The 13,893-nt window shown below is 47.9% G+C and overlaps 1 protein-coding gene across 1 annotated transcript in view; it reads left to right on the forward strand.

Moving 5' to 3' along the window:
- Positions 1–64: 64 nt before the first annotated feature.
- Positions 65–13,893, forward strand: part of SLC31A1 (solute carrier family 31 member 1) — a 65,464-nt gene continuing 51,635 nt past the window's right edge. Inside the window, exon 1 of the mRNA XM_054007190.1 lies at positions 65–158. The gene's annotated coding sequence lies outside the window, so the exon portion shown is untranslated. The remainder of the gene's footprint in view (positions 159–13,893) is intronic.

Genomic DNA, 13,893 nt, shown 5'->3' on the forward strand with positions numbered 1-13,893 from the left:
GCCCCGGGAGCGGATCGCGTTGCCCAATGGAGAGACATCCCGCCTTCCAGGGGCAGGTCCAGGCTCCGAGGCCACGTCCGAGGGGGCGGGGTCTGCAGCCCTTGAGTGGGCCCGGGACGGCGGTGGATGAGTCTTGTGCCGGTGTCCGGTCCGGAGCGGTGAGTGCCATGGGGCGGTCCCTGGAAGGGGTCGCCCTGCTCGCGCCTCTTAGCCGGCTCGGGCCCCAGCCCACGTGCCTTGGGCCCGGCAGCCTGAGCCGGCGGCGGAGCCCGGACGCCTGGGTTCCGTTCCTAACGCTGCCGCCGGCTCGCCCGGGCCCTTTCTCTCCGCCGCTCCCCCTCCGTGCGGCGGGGACCCGGCCGGCCGGGGGATGCGACTGAGCCCGTTAGCGGGGGATGGCTCAGATCCTGGGGGCTGGGGCTGGGACACGTGCCCGCCGGGCGAGGGCTGGGTCACTGACGTCTGTGCAGCGCTGGAGGCAGAGGGTTTAACCCCTCGTTGTCTCCGGGGGGAGCGGAAGCTCGCGGTTGCACGATGCCCCCCGATAGCACGTTTCCGCTGGGAGCCCCGGGCCTTCGCTTCCCCTGGGGGCAGATGTGTAGCACAGCAGCTGCTTAACTTTGCATGCCAGCCCTGGGCAGCAGTTTAGGACAGGAAGTAAAAGTGCAGAGTAACCGAAGAGAATGACACCGTAGAGGGCGTTTGGGAGGCAGATTGTACATACTCAATTGGAGTTTGGCCAGTAACCTAGAGATTGCTCCATATTCTTATGAGAAATGTCACAGGTGATTAAGCCCTGGGTCTTGCATCCCAGCCAAAATGACCCCTCTTATAATCCAGTGCTCACTGGACCTACATGGGCATTGTCATTATAGATTCAGAGGGAGAGGTACCCCAGTTCGCCACCAGCACCATTTTCTGCAGCACTGTACGCTTTCATTGAGGATTTTGTTTCTGCGTGTTGACTGTCCCAGTCCTCCTTAGCTTATGAATTTTCGCATGATCACAACACAAGATGTAGCATGGCTATAGGGTTTTTGCGTAAAGTGCCTTGCACTTGAATTCTGAGTATACAAACACTTAAACTACAAAAACAACAAGGAGTCTGGTGGCACCTTAAAGACTAACATTTATTTGGGCATAAGCTTTCGTGGGTAAAAACCTCACTTCTTCAGATGCATAGACTGAAAGTTACAGATGCAGGCATTATATACTGACACATGGGCCTGGTCTACACTATGACTTTAATTCGGATTTAGCAGCGTTAAATGGAATTAACCCTCCACCCGGTCCACACAACGAAGCCATTTATTTTGAAATAAAGGGCTCTTAAAATCGATTTCTGTACTCCACCCCGATGAGCAGAGTAGCGCCAAAATTGATATTGTCATTTCAAATTAGGGTTAGTGTGGCCGCAATTCGATGGTGTTGGTCTCTGGGAGCTATCCCACAGTGCACCATTGTGACCGCTCTGGACAGCAATCTGAACTCGGATGCACTGGCCAGGTAGACAGGAAAAGCCCCGCGAACATTTGAATTTTATTTCCTGTTTGCCCAGCGTGGAGAGCACAGGTGACCACAGATAGCTCATCAGCACAGGTAACCATGCAGGCCGATAATTGAAAAAGAGCACCAGCATGGACCGTACGGGAGGTACTGGATCTGATCGCTATATGGGGAGAGGATTCAGTGCTAGCAGAACTTCATTCGAAAAGATGAAATGCCAAAACTTTTGAAAAAATCTCCAAGGGCATGATGGAGAGAGGCCACAGCCAGTATCCAAGACCACGACCCCATGGAAGGGACCTCAGGTGAGTTTACCTTTTAAAATATAAAACTTGTTTTAAAAGCAAGCGTTTTTTAATGATTACTTTGCCCTGAGGACTTGGGATGCATTCGCGGCCAGTACAGCTACTGGAAAAGTCTGTTAACGTGTCTGGGGATGGAGCGGAAATCCTCCAGGGACATCTCCATGAAGCTCTCCTGGAGGTACTCCAAAAGCCTTGCCACAAGGTTTCTGGGCAGTGCAGCCTTATTCCGTTCTCCATGGTAGGACACTTGACCGTGCCATGCTTGCACGGGGGGGGAATTGGCCCAGAGCTTTTCGTGTTTGGCTAGCAGGGATCTTCCCTGATACCAGCCACGCGGTGGGGGAGGGATAAAGCGATCATCCAGAGAATTGGATGGGGGGGGGTTAGTTTGTTTTCTGCTGCTGGAGGTTAACAGGAAAACCACAGCACTCAACGGGCTTTGCTTGGTATGTGGGAAAGGAGGGCGCAGAAGCTGAAAGACAATGGCTTACCATGGCCGCATGCAAGCCGAATTCTGTTGCCCGGACCTGTGTCTGTGATATCTAGCAGCAAAGCCACAGGTATGCAATATTAAGAGGCAAAATGCGACCTTGCACAGAAATCACATGTGCTATGTAATGTGAATAGTGTTGGTCACCGTGAAAGAGTATAAGCATTGTTCTGCAAAATGTATCTTTTTAAAAAATTCTCTCCTTTTTTCCCTCCCTCCAGCAGCTGCAAATTCTTCAAGCCTCCCTCCTCCGTCCCGAAGGCTATCTCAGATAAGGCGTCGGAAAAAGAAGACGCGAGACGAGATGTTCGCAGAAATCATGGAATCCACCTGCAGGGAAAGAGCTCATCTGAATGAGTGGAAGGACACGGTTTCAAAGTATAGGAAAGAAGCCAGTGAACGTGGGGACAGGAGGGACCAACGTGGGGACATGAGGGACCAAGGTGGGGAGAGGAGAGACGCTCGAGATGAGAGGTGGTGGCAGGAAGATCAGAGGAGGCAGGATGCAACGCTGGGGCTGCTGCGTGAGCAAACAGATATGCTCCGGCGTCTGGTGGAGCTTCTGGAACTGCAGCAGGATAACAGAGTGCCGCTACAGCCCCTGTATAACCCCCCTTCCCCCTCACCGTGTTCCATAGCCTCCTCACCCAGACGTGTAAGAACGCGGGGCGGGGAGGCTCCGTACACCTTCCCATTCCACCCCAGGGGACAGCCCTCGCAAAAGGCTGTCATTTTTTTAACCTTTTTTTAGTGGCCTTTTCCTTCCGCCGATCCTCCTTCCAAACCCCACCTGGGTTCTCTCCTTCTTTTTATAATCAATTAATAAAGAATAAATGATTTTTAAACGATAGTGACTTTATTTCCTTTGAAAGCAAGCTGGGGGAAGGGGGAGGGTGGCTTCCTTATAAAGAATGAGTCAATAAAGGGGGCGGGTTTTCATGAAGGAGAAACAAACAGAAATTTCACACTGTAGCCTGGCCAGTCATGAAACTGGTTGTCAAAGCTTCTCTGATGCACAGCGCTTCCTGGTGTGCTCTTCTAATTGCCCTGGTGTCTGGCTGCGCATAATCAGCAGCCAGGCGATTTGCCTCAGCCTCCCACCCCGTCATAAAGGTCTCCCCCTTACTTTCACAGAGATTGTGGAGCACACAGCAAGCAGAAATAACAATGGGGAGATTGGTTTGGCTGAGGTCTGAGTGAGTCAGTAACGATCGCCAGCAACCTTTTAAACGGTCAAATGCACATTCTACCACCATTCTGCACTTGCTCAGCCTGTAGTTGAACAGCTCCTGACTCCTGTCCAGGCTGCCTGTGTATGGCTTCATGAACCATGGCATTAAGGGGTAGGCTGGGTCCCCAAGAATAACTATTGGCATTTCAACATCCCCAACGGTTATTTTCTGGTCCGGGAAGTAAGTCCCTTGCTGCAGCCGTTTAAACAGAGTAGTGTTCCTGAAGACGCGAGCATCATGAACCCTTCCTGGCCAGCCCACGTTGATGTTGGTGAAACGTCCCTGGTGATCCACAAGTGCTTGCAGCACCATTGAAAAGTACCCCTTGTGGTTTATGTACTGGGTACCCTGGTGCTCCGGTGCCAAGATAGGGATATGGATTCCATCTATCGCCCCACCACAGTTAGGGAATCCCATTGCAGCAAAGCCATCCACTATGACCTGCACATTTCCCAGAGTCACTACCTTTCGTAGCAGCATCTCACTGATTGCTTTGGCTACTTGCATCACAGCAGCCCCCACAGTAGATTTGCCCACTCCAAATTGATTCCTGACTGACCGGTAGCTGTCTGGCGTTGCAAGCTTCCACAGGGCTATCGCCACTCGCTTCTCAACTGTGAGGGCTGCTCTCATCTTGGTATTCTGGCGTTTCAGGGCAGGGGACAGCAAGTCACAAAGTTCCATGAAAGTGCCCTTACGCATGCGGAAGTTCCGCAGCCACTGGGAATCATCCCACACCTGCAACACTATGCGGTCCCACCAGTCTGTGCTTGTTTCCCGGGCCCAGAATCGGCGTTCCATGGATAGAACCTGCCCCATTAACAACATGATCTCCAAAGCACCGGGGCCCGCGCTTTGAGAGAATTCTGTGTCCGTGTCCATGTCCTCATCATGCTTGTCGCTGCGCTGCCATCGCCGCCGCCTCCTCGCCTCGTTTTTCTGGTCCTGGCTCAGCATAAACTGCACGAGAACGCGCGAGGTGTTTACAATGTTCATGACTGCTGTCTTGAGCTGAGCGGGCTCCATGCTTGCCGTGGTATGGAGTCTGCAGTGTTCACCCAGGAAAAAAGGCACGAAATGGTTGTCTGCCGTTGCTTTCATGGAGGGAGGGGTGAGGCTGTACCCAGAACCACCTGCGACAATGTTTTTTGCCCCATCAGGCACTGGGATCTCAACCCAGAATTTCAATGGGCGGGGGAGACTGCAGGAACTATGGGATAGCTATGGGATAGCTACCCACAGTGCAACGCTCCGGAAATGGACGCTAGCCCTGGTACATGGACGCACACCGCCGAATTAATGTGCTTAGTGTGGCCGCATACATTCGACTTTATACAATCTGTTTCCAAAATTCGAATTATATAAATTCGGATTAATCCCGTAGTGTAGACATACCCATGGAGAGCAGGGAGTTACTTCACAAGTGGAGAACCAGTGTTGACAGGGCCAATTCAATCAGGGTGGATGTAGTCCACTCCCAATAATAGATGAGGAGGTGTCAATTCCAGGAGAGGAAAAACTGCTTCTGTAATGAGCCAGCCACTCCCAGTCACTATTCAAGCCCAGATTAATGGTGTTAAATTTGCAAATGAATTTTAGTTCTGCTGTTTCTCTTTGAAGTCTGTTTCTGAAGTTTTTTTGTTCAATGATAGTGACTTTTAAATCTGTAATAGAATGACCAGGGAGATTGAAGTGTTCACTTACTGGCTTTTGTATGTTACCATTCCTGATGTCCGATTTGTGTCCATTTATTTTTTTGCGGAGGGACTGTCCGGTTTGGCCAATGTACATGGCAGAGGGGCATTGCTGGCACATGATGGCATATATAACATTAGTAGATGGCAGGTGAATGAGCCCTTGATGGTGTGGCTGATGTATTTGGGTCCTCTGATGGTGTCGCCAGAGTAGATATGGGGACAGAGTAGGCAACGAGGTTTGCTCCTGGGATTGGTTCCTGGGTTGGTGTTTCTGTGGTGTGGTGTGTAGTTGCTGGTGAGTATTTGCTTCAGGTTGGGGGGTTGTCTGTAAGCGAGGACTGGCCTGCCTCCCAAGGTCTGTGAGAGTGAAGGATCATTTTCCAGGATTCGTTGTAGATTGTGGATAATGTGCTGGAGAGGTTTTAGCTGGGGGCTGTATGTGATGGCCAGTGGTGTTCTGTTACTGATACTTGATACTTAACACTTAAACTGTTGCTGATTTGAACCTGACTACTGGGAGATGTAATAGTATTTGCATTTCAAGCTTTGCCACTGATACTTGATTAGCATTTCTCAATGCAACCCCTCTGTGAACAAAGCTGTAGGGACGGTATGTTGAGGGGAGAAAGTCATTAAAATAATTTAAAACAAAATTCTAACTCCGGTCTGGCTTCTATTCTGGTCTATGTGTTCCATTACCTTCCACTTCCTGCTGAGTTGTCTATCCTTTAACCCTCTGGAACGATGCCTGATCAGAACCCCAAACTGAAGGAATCTGGTATGATTCTGAGACTTGAGGTGCTCCAGGTTCATATGTGGCTTACACTGTGCACAAACGAATAGGAGTTTGGTAGCAGTGATGCACCAGGTCCTGACCCAGGGGCACATCCCTGAACTCATTAAGTTGTGGTGAGGTGAGTGGGTAAGAGGAGGAGGATGCTGGTTGGTAAGTCTATGGAGTTAGTCTGGTGTGGATGGGAAGGTTAAGCAGATCTGTTCTGTTTACTCTACTAACACAAGAGCATTGATTTAGAAGGGGAGAGCTAGAACTACCCATGAGAAAAATCTCCACATACCATTTTTAACATACCCTCACTATTTCTGTGATAGAGGTGCAAGTGCAGCAGGAGGGTCAGGCACCAACAGTGTGTCAAGACTTTACTGTTTACAGGAGCACAATACTGCTTTTTGCCAAGCATGGGGCATTACAGCTTTGCTTATGGATCTGAGCAGTGACCATGTAAATCTTCAATTTGCTGTGTTGTTGGAGGGATAATAAAAGATGTAGACAGTCCTCCATGCTCCGGACTTGGTTTGGCTTCTGAGAAGTGGCCTGGAGTGCAGGAAGTGTTGTACAATACACAACTCTGTGATGAAGTTTTGCAAAAGTAAATATTTCAAGGAAAATGGAACACAAAATTGCTATTTTTCCCACCCTGTTCATGACCAATACTGAAAAAGTCTACTGATCCTGAAAAGATTTGTATTGGCCCTGTGTCAAGGTTCCTTCCTCACTTTGAACTCTAGGGTACAGATGTGGGGACCTGTATGAAAATCTCTAAGCTTAGCAACCAGCTTAGATCTGCTTTTGCTGCCACTACCCAAATTATTTATGAGTTATTTGGGAAACTCTGTCTACCTCCCCTCCCCCTCGAATATCTCCCTCCCAAGTACTATACCCCTTCCCTGGGTAGCCTTGAGAGACTTCTCCACCAATTTGCTGGTGAACACCGATCTTAAAACAAGGAGAAATTAACCATTCCCCCTTCTTTCCCCCCACCAATTCCTGGTCAGTTCAGATCCAACCCCCTTGGATCTTAAATCTAGGAAAAATCAATCAGGTTCTTAAAAAGAAGGCTTTTAATTAAAGAAAGAGAGGTAAAAATCATCTAATTAAAATCAGGATGGAAAATAACTTTACAGGGTAATCAGATTCAAAGAGCCCAGAGGAACCCCCTCTAGCCTTAGGTTCAAAGTTACAGCAAACAGAGGTAAACCCTCTAGCAAAAGGAATATTTACAAGTTGAGAAGACAAAGATAAACCTAACACGCCTTGCGTGGCTTGTTACCCGGGGTTCTTTCAACCCAAAGCTCTTGGTAACTTTTACTCTTTGCGAGGAGGTGTCAGGAAATATATCAGGAGAGACATGGCCGTCCGAGTGATAGATGTCTGACACAAACAGGACAACACAAGAGTGCTTTCACTTAAAGGTAAACTTTACTTAGACTCAAGCACTTACACACGTCTGCAACAAGATTAGTAAAACACCTCCAACCCTTGATAATTACCAATGCTGAGTGTGGCTCTCGAGTGGCACAGTGGCAGTCCATCTGCTGCTGGGGAACACAAGATGCATCCAGAGGGAGAGACCAGTCCCGAAGAGTCCCCCAAAGGAGTCCCCTTATTTATACATTAGTAATAGAATGACATGTCCCTTAAAGAAACCTTGTTAAGTAAGCAGTTTCAAGCAAGAGGTTCCTTCTGATTATTGATTAACGAGGTGTGGGTTTTTCCAGAGTCTGCAGCTCTGAGACCCCAATAGACATTCCTGCTCTTTTAAAATGCATGTATCAGCAACTTCAACACAATTCTTATCAGAAAGGACGCGGGGTCAAGCTGCCTTTTCTGTGGCACCCCAAAACCCCCTCCCCTCCTGCCTTGGTCAAGCTGAGTTTGCTGAATGGCCAATTTACAGCTTGCTGACTAGGTTGCTTTTTAACAATAAGCCATTGTGGTTTTAAGCACTTTACTGGTTTGCCAAAGTCTCCCCGTACAGGCTGTTACTTACAAGTTTGAAATATGAGAGTCTTGTTCAGAAAGATTTGGAGAGCATGGATTGATGTCCGGTCCCTCTCAATCCCAAGAGCGAACAACCCCCAAAACAAAGAGCACAAACAAAAGCCTTCCCCCCACCAAGATTTGAAAGTATCTTGTCTCCTTATTGGTCCTTGGGGTCAGGTGTCAGCCAGGTTACCTGAGCTTCTTAAGCCTTTACAGGTAAAAGGATTTTGGGGTCTCTGGCCAGGAGGAATTTTATAGTATTGTACACAGGAGGGCTGTTACCCTTCCCTTTATAGTTATGATACCCTGCCAGCAAGGAAGTTGTTGCAAGACTTTTCGTGATGATATTAGCAGATGCCGCCTCTGAAAAGAATGCTTTTTTACCCTTGGAAAGTAGAGATTCTTGTCTGCTTTAAGTGGCTGTAGTCTTGGCTCTTAGCTGTAGCAGACCAGAGCTTAGGTGACATTGAAACTGCAATGGAACTGAAGTATGAGGGAAAGAAAAATAATAAGAAAAATTAGAATAGTGTGAGTCTAAGGTCTGATAACTTGTAAGTTGCTGGACTTAGCATCAGATGCTTTATACTAGTAGTTCTAGTTCAGAAGTGGGCAAACTATGGCCAGTGGGCCACATCCAGCCCGGGGAACCATTCTACCCAGCCCCTGAGCTCCCAGCCAGGGAGGCTAGACCCCGGCCTCTCCTCTGCTGTTCCCCATCCCGCGCAGCCTCAGTGGGTCATGCCACCAGCACTCTGGGCTGCCGCTCCTGCTGGGCAGCACTGGCGGCAGGGCTGCGAGCGCCTGCTGCTCTGAACAGCATGGTGGGGAGTGGGGTGGATAAGGGGCAGGGGATCCCAGGGAGCAGGGGGCGGTTGGATGGGGCGGAGATTCTGGGGGGGCAGTCCGTGATGGGGAACATGGGGGTGTTGAATAGGTGTGGGAGTCCCGGGGGGACTGTCTGGGGGCGGGGGTGTGGATAGGGGACAGGGTGCGAGGGGGGGTCCCAGAACAGGGCGGTCAGGGGACAAAGAGCGGGGGGGGGTTGGATGGGTCGGGGGTTCTGAGGGGGGCAGTGAGGTGGTGGGAAGTGGGAGGGGGCATATAGGGGCTGGGGGCCAGGCTGTTTCGGGAGGCACAGCCTTCCCTACCGAGCCCTCCATAGTTTTGCAGCGCTGATGTGGTCCTTGGGCCAAAAAGTTTGCCCACCCCTGTTCTAGTTTTTACTCTTTGTAGTTTATGATCGATCAGATCATAGAATCATAGAACTGGAAGGGAACTTGAGAGGTCATCTAATCCAGTCCCCTGCACTCAGGGCAGGACTAAGTATTATCTAGACCATCCCTGACAGGTGTTTGTCCAACCTGCTCTTAAAAATTCCCAATGATGGAGATTCCACCACCTTCCTAAGCAATTTATTCCAGTGCTTAACCACTCTGACAGTTAGGAAGTTTTTCCTAATGTCCAACCTAAACCGCCCTTGCTGCAATTTAAGCCCATTGCTTCTTGTCCTATCCTCAGAGGTTAAGAAGAACAATTTTTCTCCCTCCTCCTTGTAACAACCTTTTATGTACTTGAAAAGTGTTATCATGTCCCCCCTCAGTCTTCTCTTCTCCAAACTAAACAAACCCAATTTTTTCAGTCTTCCCTCATTGGTCATGTTTTCTAAACCTTCAGTCATTTTTGTTGCTCTTCTCTGGACTTTCTCCAATTTGTCCACGTCTTTCCTGAGATGTGGCGCCCAGAACTTGACACAATACTCCAGTCGAGTAGTCTAATCAGCATGGAGTAGAGCGGAAGAATTACTTCTTATGTCTTGCCTACAACACTCCTGCTAATACATTCCAAAATGATGTTTACTTTTTTTGCAACAGCCTTACACTTTTGACTCATATTTAGCTTGTGATCCACTATGACCTCCAGATCCCTTTCTGCAGTACTCCTTCCTAGGCAGTCATTTCCCATTTTGTATGTGTGCAACTGATTGTTCCTTCCTAAATGGAGTACTTTGCATTTGTCCTTATTGAATTTCATCCTATTTACTTCAGACCACTTCTCCAGTTTGTCCAGATCATTTTGAATTTCTATCCTCCAAAGCACTTTCAACCCCTCCCAGCTTGGTATCAACCACAAACTTTATAAGTGTACTCTCTATGCCATTATCTAAATCATTGACGAAGATATTGAACAGAACCGGACCCAGAACCAATCCCTGAGGGACTCCACTTGTTATGCCCTTTGAGCATGACTGTGAATCATTGATAACTGCTTTCTGGGAACAATTTTCCAACCAGTTATGCACTCACCTTATAGTAGTTCCATCTAGGTTGTATTTCCCTAGTTTGTTTATGAAAAGGTCATGCGAGACTGTATCAAAAGCCTTACTAAAGTCAAGATATACCATATCTACCGCTTCCCCCCATCCACAAGGCTTGTTACCCTGTCAAAGGAAGCTATCAGGTTGGTTTGACACCATTTGTTCTTGACAAATCCATGCTGACTGTTATTTATCACCTTATTATCTTCTAGGTGTTTGCAAAATGATTGCTTAATTATTTGCTCTATTATCTTTCCAGGTACAGAAGTTAAGCAAACTGGTCTGTAATTCCCCAGGTTTTCCTTATTTCCCTATTTATAGATGGGCACTGTATTTGCCCTTTTCCAGTCTTCTGGAATGTCTCCTGTCTTTCATGACTTTTCAAAGATAATCGCTAATGGCTCAGATATCTCCTCAGTCACCTCCTTGAGTGTTCTAGGATGCATTTCATCAGACCCTGGTGATTTGCAGACATCTAACTTGTCTAAGTAATTTTTGACTTGTTCTTTCCCTATTTTAGACTTTGATCCTACCTCATTTTCACTGGTATATACTATGTTAGACATCCAATCGCCACCAGTCTCCTTGGTGAAAACCGAAACAAAGAAGTCATTAAGCATCTCTGCCATTTCCACATTTTCTGTTATTGTCTTTCCTTCCTCATTGAGTAACGGACCTACTCTGCTCTTGGTCTTCCTTTTGTTTCTAATGTATTTGTAGAATGTTTTCTTGTTTCCTTTTATGGCCCTAGCTAGTTTGATCTCGTTTTGTGCATTGGCTTTTCTAATTTTGTCCCTACATACCTGAGTTGTTTCTTTATATTCATCCTTTTTAATCATCAAACGTGTGGGCCTGAACTGACATTGGATTAGAGTTTCTTTTTTTAGTGATCCAGAACTAGAGATGAAAAAGATCCAAACTGTAGGCCAGTGTAATTGTAGGTTCCTATGAGAATAGGGACAGGGAGAAATGCTGAGTGGTAATCTGGTTTCCCTGGAGAATATTGTATTTGAATCTTTTACAGACAAATAAAAGCTCTGTCTTCACTGCAAACAAAACACATACCACAACCCCTATCTCAGTGAAAAATCCTAGTGGAGACAAGGCAACAGGCAGATTTTATTTTGAAGGTCAACACTGTACCCCCCACTCAGCTACATTGAGGTAAAAACTACAGTCTTGCCTCTGCTAGGATTCTATATAGAGTTAGTAAAAACACACCTCTTTTGCAGTGAAGCCTCTTAAACTAAGTTCCATTGACTTTCAGTGAAACTGAGACCATGTCTACACTAGAAGCATGCTTCTGGTATCCCTGTACTGGTGTACTATACTGGCAAAGTGCTGCTAGCATAGGCACCGACTCTGTGGGTGCTCCGGGGCGGGAGCACCCATGGGGAAAAATTGGTGGGTGCAGAGCACCCACCGGCAGCTCCCTGCCGCGCCCCCGACCGTCCCAGCTCACCTCTGTTCTGCCTCCACCTCCTCCCCTGAGCGCGCCGACACATCCTGCTTCTCCCCCCTCCCTCCCAAGCTTGCCTGGGAGGGAGGGGGGAGGAGGGGGAACGCGGCGCACTCGGGGGAGGAGGCGGGGCTAGGGTGGGGATTTGGGGAGGGGTCCAATAGGGGCAGGGAGGAGTGGAGTTTGGGCGGGGACTTTGGGGCGGGGTGGAGTCGAGTTGGGGTGGGGGGGTGCGAGCACCCACCAGCGCTGACAAAAGTCGGTGCCGGTGGCTGCTAGTGTGAATGCAGCTTATACTGGCAAAATTGTGCTTTTGCCAGTATAGTTTATTCCAATGGCTCACCCCCTCACCCCAGTCTCCCTTTCAAGCAAAATAAGCTATATCAACAAAGACACAGTTTTGCCAGTATAAGTGTGTCTACGCTAGGGGTTTTTGTGTCTAGAAATCACACCTCTTCACAAGCCTAACTCCTTAGGCTCCGACTTAATCACTTTTGAAAATAGGATTTAGGCTCCTAAGTCACTTAGATGCTTTTGGAAATTTTACCCTCTCAATCCAATTTCATTTGTACAGGAACTCCTCACTTAACATTGTAGTTATGTTCCTGAAAAATGCTACTTTAAGCGAAACGATGTTAAGCGAATCCAATTTCCCCATAAGAATTAATGTAAATGAGGGGGTTAGTTTCCAGGGAAATTTTTTTCACCAGACAAAATACTATATATATATATACACACACACACACACACAGTATAAGTTTTAAACAAACAATTTAATACTGGAACACAGTGATGATGATTGTAAAGCTTGGTTGAGGTGGAGGAGTCAGAGGGTGGGATATTTCCCAGGGAATGCCTTACTGCTAAATGATGAACTAGCAATTGGCTGAGCCCTCAAGGGTTAACTCTCACACTCTACAAGGCAGCAGGAAAGGAGGGAGGGCAGGTGTGCATTTCCCCTTTAAGTACACTGCCTTGTTAATTAGATCAGCAAGCTGAGCCGCAGCTGCTGCCTGGAAGCTCCCTCCCTCCTGTGTCCCTGCTCTATGGAAGATGGGATAAGCGGGGTGCAGGAGCAGGGACGAGGGGAACACCCTGACATTAACCCCCCTCCTTCTCCCCCCCCCAGCAAACAGGAGTCTCTGGGAGCAGCTCAAAGGCAGAGGGCAGGAGCAGCACATGGCAGTGGGGTAGGGACAGCTGAACTGCCGGCAATTGATAGCCTGCTGGGCAGCTGCTGCACAGGGAACTTAGGGGAGCGGGGAGCTGATAGGGGGGCTGCAGGTCCACCCTGGTTCCAACCACCCACCAGCTAGCTGCAACGGGCTGCTCTTCCTGCAAGTAGTGGACAAGGCAGGCAGCTGCCAAAACGTTAGAAGGGAGCATTGCACAACTTTAAACGAGCATGCTCCCTAATAGATCAGCAACGTAACAACGGATAAAACAATGTTAACTGGGACGACTTTAAGTGAGGAGTTCCTGTATGTGAGAAATTTACAAAGCGATGTAGGGAGATAAAGCACAGCATCTTTAGTACTACTAATAAAGCGTGTCCTCCTAGGACACCTTTCATTTGAGGATTAAAACACTTCATAAACTTTGAAAGTCAGCACACACAAGTATTAGCCTATCTGTAAAAAGGGGATAAGCGACACATTCAGGTTCGTGCTGCAGTCCCATGGTATAACCATGCTTTCTCTAACATGAATAATCCCCAAACAGTGAACTTTATGGGAGCACTATAACTTGGCAGCTTGAGATGGATTAAAGTCTATTCAGAAGCATTCGTTACATTCACTTTGAAACAATTTGATTTTAATTTACTTTGGGCCCCAGAGGCAAGTGAGCAAGACATTATAATTATTTTTTCATTCAAAACTGTGTATGTATCTTTAAAACCATATTAGCATGCCTGTAATCCTGTTTGTGGTGAATTATCTTCTGAAACTCTTTATGAGGTTTAAATTGCGTAGACTGCGTAGACTGTCGGTCCTTCATCAGTTAAGACTGAGCCGATCACAATACGTCTTCCAATCTTCTCTCGTTCTTGCCATCCTTCGCCACGTTTGTCGTGGCCGTTTCAGTTCTCGCGGATACCACTCAGATAT

Source organism: Malaclemys terrapin, chromosome 17 (assembly GCF_027887155.1).
Source record: "Malaclemys terrapin pileata isolate rMalTer1 chromosome 17, rMalTer1.hap1, whole genome shotgun sequence".
In the NCBI taxonomy this organism is placed as follows: Eukaryota; Metazoa; Chordata; order Testudines; family Emydidae; genus Malaclemys; species Malaclemys terrapin.